This window comes from Mustela putorius, unplaced genomic scaffold (genome assembly GCF_011764305.1).
Source record: "Mustela putorius furo isolate JIRA1106 unplaced genomic scaffold, ASM1176430v1.1 tig00003972_pilon_pilon_pilon, whole genome shotgun sequence".
Lineage (NCBI taxonomy): Eukaryota > Metazoa > Chordata > Mammalia > Carnivora > Mustelidae > Mustela > Mustela putorius.
Window position 1 is genome coordinate 19,733,631 of NW_025422115.1, and position 9,466 is coordinate 19,743,096.

The following is a 9,466-nucleotide window of genomic DNA, read 5'->3' on the forward strand; positions in this document are numbered from 1 at the left end:
ACCGTGCATCAGAGAAAGATCATAAACCAAGAAGAATGTTACAGATGGTGAATGCTAAAGGAGTTAGAAGGCAGAAGTCACTAGACTGGGGTGTTCTAAGAAAGCATTGTATGCCAGACTTTCTCATACCTTTATGCCTTTGCATCTGCTGCTCCCTCTTCCTGACCTTCTTCCCAGGAGCACCTAACCCACAGGCATAGAAACTGCTGTTTTTCCAAGCCATTCCAAACCTGAACCTTGAGGCCTAGAACACAAGTAGTCTATGTATCTCCCATTCCTAACAAGCTTCCAAGTTTCTTATAATGTTGGAATAAATTAATATAAACCAAAAGCTATAAGCCAATAGACATTTATTGCCTTCTTACCTCAAATGTGTTGAATCTTGTCGACATTATATCATCGTTGGTATTCTTACCTGTTAATCCTTGGTCTCTATGAAAACATGAAGATTGTGTGGAGGAGGAGGAGAGGGCCTGATGTGCATATCCTCCACAGTTCTCCTGATCTAGGTTTTCTGTAGGGCAAATACCAGCCCCAGACGTACCTCAGCTTCTCACACTTGACGGCAAGAGAGGTTTGACTGGATGTAACTGATACAAGGCAGCCAGGCTCTGAATGGGTAAAATGGACTACAGCAGGGAGCCAAAGGGAAATGCCTCAAGGACCTGAAGATTGGAGTGAACAAGGTGACCCCAGAACAACGGCACCCGACAGACCCACCTGGCCCCAAAGCTTTCAGAAATTTCCTTTTTGGGAGGTTTCTCTCTTGGCTTGGGTTTTTTTTTTTTTTTTTTCATCTGTTTTGCTTGAGACAATAACCATGATTTAAAAGGCATAGTCACTTCTTCTAGCTTCAGGAACCAGACGCCACTCCTTATGGTTATTTTGCAATGTGGCAGGAACCGGTTTTTCAATTCTGTCTTTCCAACTATACCCTCACAGACAGCATCAGTAAGGTAGTAGTGGAGGGCCTGTGGCACATGATTGCTCATCCAGAAGTCTTTATAAGCTGCTTCACATTTTGCTTTCATGAAAAGGTAATTTCACATGTTGCGTGTGTGGTTTAACACACTTGAATTCTGAAGCACTGAACAGAATTCCCATTTTAAAGAATTTGGAAGGTCAATAAAATAATGAAAATCATTACATTCTACCTAAATGTTATTAAAATGGAATAGTCCCAAAGGGCTATTTCAGAGTTACTGATTGGTATTTTTTTTTACATAAAGCAAAGCTGGGTATATGCAGACACATTTTTTTTTTTTTTTTGCTGAACAACAATAAACTGCAAGTATGATCTTGAACCTTTGTTTTCCTCTAGGTGAGTGTGTGTAGGAGGCTGCAGGTGGATAGGGTCAGACAGAGGAATGTTGTACTCAAGTTAATAGTCTCACCTAGCTAACCTTGGGAGGTGCTATAGGGTGACCACACCATAGGGTCCAGAACAAGAAGCCTCACGTATTAAGTAGATGACCTTAGCCAAGTTATATAACCACTTAAGAGCCTGTCTTCCCATCTAAAAAATAGGAAGAAAAATAGATTTTCTTCACTGGATTGTAACAACTGACAATGGGAAAAACTCATTACACTTATCATTATTGGATAGAGAAAATGTACAATGTTCTAGGGTTTTTTTTTTTAAAGATTTTATGTATTTATTTGACACAGAGAGAGGTCACAAGTAAGCAAAGAGGCAGGCAGAGAGAGGGGGAAGCAGGCTCCCCATCGAGCAGAGAGCCCAATGCAGGGCTCAGTCCCAGGACGCTGAGATCATGACCTGAGCTGAAGGTAGAGGCTTAACCCACTGAGCCACCCAGACGCCCCCAATGTTTTGTGTTAGACCTGAGGATGTATACAAAGATGACTATTCAGCCAATTTTATTTTTTTATTTAAATTTTAGTTAGTGAACAAAGGATACAATATTGGTTTCAGAAGTAGAATTTATTCAGTCAATTTTAAAGTGATGGTTCTTTGAAGGGTACAAGCCCTTATTTATCAAATTGTTGAAAAATGTGGCTATGCTGCTCTTGCATGTCTGTATTTTTTACTAGTTGATTCAACAAGCCCATTGTTCAGTCACCAAGTATGTTAAGTTCCACTAGAGGTTGAGAATAAGAAGATAAAGCCATTTCAGCTACCAAGATGCTCACAGACGAGGGAGGGAAACAGACATGTAAACCATTAATTAGATTACAATATGATAATCACTATAATAAGGTATGATCTGAATATTAGGGGAGCAAGAAGATAGGCATCTCAGTGTGGGAGACAGATAAGGGTGTCATGGAGGGCCTTCCAGGGAGGGTGTGGCTTGATCTGAATATTGGTGGAAAATAATGTTCTGGAAATAGGGAAAATGTATCAGTGTGAAAGAATATGGCGCATTGGAGTCATGACCGGTTTGGGGAACTGCTAGTAGGTCAACCTACCTGAAATTTAGGGTGTATAGAAGACTTTTAGCAATATCCTTGTCTCTTCTCTATATTCTTTCTCTATTTCTTTCCCTTCTCCCATGCTTTTTGATCCTCTTTCTTTTTCCTCATTTCCCCTTCCTCCTCCCTCCTCAGGTATCTTGGCTAAAGATTTCACAACTTTCATGGCAGAGCTAGAAATCAAGCCCTGATCTGTGTTTCTGTTTCCATAGTCTGTGCTGCTCCTGCTATGCTAAGATTTTTCACTCTTCTAACAAAGTTTGTCATTATTTTCCTAGGATTTTTGTGAGGGAGATTATGTCAGGTTGCTTGCTTTTACTAAACTAATTTTGATCATTGCATTTATGTTTTTATGTTCTATGGGGCAGTAGATTGCGTACAAGGAGGGTAAGATAGGTTCCATATTAATTCAAATAAATATACATTTACTGAATGCAATTGAACATAAACCATTGTTGTAGGTGTTATTGAAAGTACAAAACAGGTTACACTTCCTATCCTTAAGAAACTTATAATCTAATACAGGAAGTGATACAGGAAATAATCTATTGCAAAACAGCTCATCTACCAGCTGTCTTTTAAACTTAGCACAAGAGGGGTGCCTGTGTGGCTCAGTGGGTTAAGCCGCTGCCTTCAGCTCAGGTCATGATCTCAGGGTCCTGGGATCAAGTCCCGCATGGGGCTCTCTGCTCAGCAGGTAGCCTGCTTCCCTTCCTCTCTCTCTGCCTGCCTCTCTGCTTACTTGTGATCTCTCTCTGTCAAATGAATAAATAAAATCTTTAAAAATAAATAAATAAAATAAACTTAGCACAAGAGCAGTATTTCTCAACTTTCTTTTTTTTCCATTATCAGCCTCTATGGAAACTTTTTTAAGCCTTTCCATCTTAGTCACTTACCCCCAATGAAATTTTACTACCACAAATAGACTGTATATCTATGTACTGTATGTAAATCAGTGCTTTATACGTAAAAAGATTACTTTTTTCCACAAACACACCCAGAACCAATTTTTGCCCCCTTAGGGTCAATATTGGTCGTGTTGAGGACGTATGCACTCGGCTAACACTAACACTTTCAAACTCTAAGATTGGCAAATTCCAGTTTCAAAATTTCTTTAAGTATCAACTAAGATTAAATATAATTAAAAAATTAAATTTCCTGAGTTAAAAATAAAACCCACGGAGGCGCCTGGGTGGCTCAGCCGGTTAGGCATCTGTCTTCAGCTCAGGTCATGATCTTGGGGTCCTGGGACCGAGATCATGTCGGGCTCCATGCTCAGGGGGGCGTCTGCTTCTCTCTCTTCCTCTCCCTCCGTGTTCTCTCTTTCTCTCTCTCAAATAAACAAAATCTTAAAAAAAAAAAAAACCCACAGCATTAGATCAAAAAATAATTGGATATATTCATGCCTGTGTGGCTGAGTTCAGGGCTGCCACCCTGCAACTCTAAGGGACTAGATTCATCATACAATCTGTGTGATGGGAATGGAGGGAGAGAATGAAAAATAATTTGAAGCTATAAGCATGATGTGGTTGAAAGAGGAACTCAAGTTCACAAATCATTTCAACTTCTGCCACCTCTAATCATCTTAAACTTTTCCTGACATTCCTATCCTGTACAGAATTCTGTGTTTGTGCTCTTCAATACGTAATTCATTCTTGATGAATGCTTCATTCACTCACGTATTAATTTATATACAGACCACAAATGCATACCAAGTAGAAAATTGCCAGTGTGCACACCGTGATTTCAGTTCTCAGTCCCGAACTAGAAATACAAATGTTATACCAATAATTTTTACCCTACGTAGATACCTCCTTACAAAGCAGTTCATCAAAGCTCAAGTGCCCACCCCAGGACAAAACTGAGTTCTCCTGGCCTTAAAAGTCAAGGAACTGAGGGAGGTCTCCAGCCAACAGCCTGCAAGGACCTGAATCCTCAGCAAAGAGCTGAAAGCCTTGGTTCACAAGTACCGCGAGGAGCTAAATTCTGCCAACAACCACGTAAGCACGCTTGGACGTGATTCTTCCTGCAGTCAAGCATTCCAGAGAAGCTGGAGGTCTGGCCAATACCTCGGTTCATCCTCGTGAGAGATCCTGAGACAGAGGACAGCTAAACCACACCCAGATTCTGACCTACAGATACTCTGAGATAAGTATTTGTTGTGACGGTGTTTTTTCATTGAATTCTCCTTTAACCCCCAAAGATCTCCTTTTAATTGTTCAATAGATGTGAGAATAACTGATTAGATTCCACCTACTATACACAACCGTAGAATTTCGCTTCTTCGGAGCACTCACTGGACTTGTATAATGTCTGTCTTCTCCACATTAGGTAAGGGCAGAGACTCTTCCTGCCATGTTGATGACTAGAGACTATATACCCAACACAGTTTTCCATACTTAGAAGACAGATAATAAAGAAGGTAATTATCTGGGGCACCTGGGTGGCTCAGTGGGTTAAAGCTTCTGTCTTCGGCTCAGGTCATGATCTCAGAGTCCTGGGATGGAGCCCTGCATCTGTCTCTCTGCTCAGTGGGGAAACTTCTTCCTCCTCTCTCTCTCTCAGCCTGCCTCTCTGCCTACTTGTGATCTCTGTCAAGTAAATAAAACAAAATATTAAAAAAAAAAAAAGGTAACGATCTAACTTGTTTTCCCACTTGTTCCTCCTACCAAGTTAGAGCCTAATCCTATGCCATGTATCAAAATAAAATCCAGATAAATACGAAAGTACAAGAAAAGGAAATATGGGGTGCCTGGGTGGCTCAGAGGGTTAAGCCTCTGCCTTCAGCTTGGGTCATGATCTCAGGGTCCTGGTATGGGGCCCCGCGTCGGGCTCTCTGCTCGGCAGGGAGCCCGCTTCCCTTTCTCTCTCTGCCAGCCTCTCTGCCTACTTGTGATCTCTCTCTGTGTCAAATAAATAAATAAAATCTTTAAAAGGAAAAAAGAAAAGGAAATATAAAATCAGTACAAGAAACATTGGTGAGTATTTAATCATCTGGGAGTAGGAAAATCACTCATCAACAATAGTAACAATGGCAAATCTACAAACCAAAAGATTAATAGATACTACTACATAATTTGATGCTTGCTTCTGTAAAAACAAAATCATAAATAAAAGACAGACAAAATGGGGGAAATCTTCACAACATGTATGACAGAGTTATTTACCTTTAATGTATGAAAATCTCATGAATTAATAAGATATATATATATTTAGTGCATTTGGGGGGGTGGACAGAGACATAAACTAAAAGTGTCCAATAAATAACCAAGAAAAGTCATTGCTTATTAGCAAATGAAACAGAAATAACAATACATAATTTTCATCTGTCAAAATGGTGAAAGTTTTATAAAATTCTAATACTGAGCTTTGATGGGAGACAAACAGGAACAGAATGATGACTTGTAAGAATACAAATTAGTACAGTTTTTCCAAAGGGCAGTTTATTAACAAGAAAAACCTTAAAATGATCATGTCTTTTGATCCAGTCACATTTTCTTCTGGTAACTTAACCTAAGGCAATTTGTACAAAAATCTAGCTGCAAAAATGTTCAGAGAATGAATTGGTTAAACGAATTATAATATAAAATAAAAAACCATGCTATCATTTAGAATGATACTGTAGAAAAATATTTGAGCTGTAAAGATGGTGATATCTGGATAAATGAAGGGGAAAAAAAAAGGAAGCTAAAACCAGTATTAGAGGGGTTGCCTGGGTGGCTCAGTTGTTAAGTGTCTGCCTTTGGCCTCTGGCTCCCTGCTCAGTGGGAAGCCTGCTTCTCCCTCTCCCACTCCCCTTGCTGGTGTTCTCTGTCGCTGTGTCTCTCTGTCAAATATTGTATTTATATTATAAATAGAAACCAATATATATATTTATATTATAAATATAAACCATTTAAAAATCTTTAAAAAAACAGTATTAGAGGATGGTTGCGTGGTGCATGGATGGGCAGAAAGAAAGCAAGTTAAGAGGGTTTTTAATTTACATATTGTAAAATTTCATTTACATATCATAAAATTTACCCATTTTAAGTGTATGACTCAATTTTTTTAAAAGATTTTATTTATTTATTTGACAGATAGATCACAAATAGGCAGAGAGGCAGTCAGAGAGAGAGGAGGACACAAGCTCCCCACTGAGCAGAGAGCCCGATGCAGGGCTGGATCCCTGGACCCTGGGATCATGACCTGAGCCAAAGGCAGAGGCTTTAACCCACTGAGCCACTCAGGTGCCCTGACTCAATTGTTTTTAATAGATTTACAGAGTTTTGCAATTATCACATTTCAGTTAAAGCAATTTTTCTTATTTACATTTTTAAAAAAATACTTCTGCAATTAGTGTTATATAGCTGGTCATTTTAAAAGTTAAATTCCTCCTTTACTACTGACTTTTCTGGAAAAAGAGGAGGCAAAATACGAAATGTCAAAATAATTATAATAGTAGTTAAAATGTTTTCAAAAGAATGAAAAAGGAAGCGAGCAAACACACTTTAATTCTTATAGAGGGATTGAAGATACATGGAGATTGAAAGACCTGCTTTCAGTTTGTGTAAGTGTGCCTATTTGCAAAAGGGCTTTCCTCTCTTATCCCCACCTGCCCTCTCTCCTTGAGCTTGCTGATCCTCTCAGCATATTTCAGCTTAAAGGAATAAGGAGTTTTGGTCTGGAGCCATTAAAATTTCTAATTCAATCTTAATTCTTCTGATTTTTCTTTTTTCTTAAAAGTAAGCTCTACCCCCTACATGGGGCTTGAACTCATGACCTGGATATCAAGAGTCACATGCTTTACTGACTGAGCCACCCAGGAGCCCCTAGTTCAATCTTAATTCTTAAAAGTAAATTGGACTTAAGACTTGATAAATATAAGGGAAAATGAATTCAAGAAATATATAGGAACATGGAAGAATATGGAATCAGATTGATGTTTCAAGAATCAACTTGTAATAACCAATTCTTATAGCTGTGGACACTATATGATATATACCAAAGAAACACTCATTTCATGGTGAAGCCACAATAATTTTCCACCTTTAAACATCTAATGCCACCATGGAGAGATCAGATCTTAAAATGCCAAATAAACAGGGATGAGATTTGAAATTTTCTGAAGTTTTATCCTACCCAAAGACATTTTGTTTTACAGAAATAGAACACATACCTGTGTTTCACTGTTGGTATGTAAATTACTTCTGGAATAAATATGAAAATACAGAAGAGGAGGGTGAAATTCCAAAACCTTTCTATACAACATCAGGAAAAAATAAAATCCAAAAATGCTTTTTTCACAAAACAGGATCACAGACTATTATGAAATGAGATACTAGTTATCTCTACTCCAATCTCTTTATTTTACAAATGAGAAAATCAGAAGGATCATGATCTGTCCAGAGTGTTACTATTAGCTTAGTATCAAAAAAACTTAAAACTCTCATCTCTCTCTTCTTAATCTACTGCTTCTTATTTTAAGCTTTGTTTTTATGGGAAGCAATATAGTAAAGTCTCTTGAATCAGTTTGGTTTCACAAAGGAAAAAAGAAACAAAAACAAACAAAATCAGTTTGGAGAACAAACTGATGGTTACCAGAGGGAGGTGGGTGGAGGGATGGTTGACATAGGTGATGCGGATTAAGGAGGACACTTGTCATGATGAGCACTGGGTACTGTATGGAGTGTTGAATCACTATATTGTACACCTGAAACTAATATGACACTGTATGTTAATTACATGAAATTAAAATTTCTTTAAAAAGTGGTTTCAAATCTCACCACCTAACTAGCTATGTAATCTTTGGTAAGTCGGTTAATCTTTTTGATTCTCACCTCATGGCAGCGATGTCCACAACAGCCAAACTGCGGAAGGAGCCTAGATGCCCTTCAACATATGAATGGATAAAGAAGATGTGGTTCATGTATACAATGGAGTATTACTCAGCCATCAGAAAGGAATGAATACCCAGCATTTGCATCAACACTGCTGGAACTGGAAGGGATTATACTGAGTGAAATAAGCCAAGCAGAGAAAGACAATTATCATATGGTTTCACTCATATGTGCAATATAAGAAATAGAGCAGAGGATCATAGGGGAAGGGAGGGAAAACTGACTGAGAAGAAATCAGAGAGGGAGACAGACCATGAGAGACTCTGGACTCCAGAAACAAACTGAGGGTCGTGGAAAGGGAGGTGGGTGGGGGGATGGGGTAACTGGTTGATGGGCATTGAGGAGGGCAGGTGATGTGATGAGCACTGGCTGTTACACGCAACAGATGATCGTTGAACACTACATAGAAAACTAATGCCATACTATGTCAGCTAATTGAATCTAAATAAAAAAAGAAAGTGGAGGAACTAATAGAACTTACTTCACAAGGGTGTGTTAAGATCAAGATTATATGCAAAATGCTTAATAACATCTATTATTATAAAATGGCATATAGTAAGCACTTGATAAACAGTAGCTATTTATTATTCAGTGTAAATAAAGTTTTTAAATGGTAACATGATAGGCAGAAATGTGACTAAAACATTGTGGAACAGGAGGTCAAAGAAGTTGTTATGTATGTGTGGAGATGGGGGAGAGAGAAAAAGGTATGGGGTAGAGAAAGAAACGATAAACTAGGATTGACTTAACTGGAAAAAGATAACCAGAAGAAAACTGGATTGTACAGGAATTTTAAACCAATAATGGACCAAAATCTGTGAAAATCTGGACTGTGGTGGAATTGTGAGCCTTCGTGTGTCGGTAGGAGTAAGCTTCCAAGACCATGTTGCCCAAGCCAAGTGAGAGAAAAAGCCAGTGTTAGATGTTTGCCCAGAATAACTGAAGGAAAGAGCTGAGTGGAAGTCGGTAGAAATAGCAAGGGTTTAAGAAGATGTATTAGGCTTCTTTTGGGAAACTGAGGCACAGGAGAGATTGAGCATTGCATGGAAGGAATGAGGTCAAGATAATGGACGGTAAATCCACAGAACTAAGAAACACTCTAAGATTAATTGTCCATAACCATTAGTTATAAAAAGGTAATTCCTAATACTCTT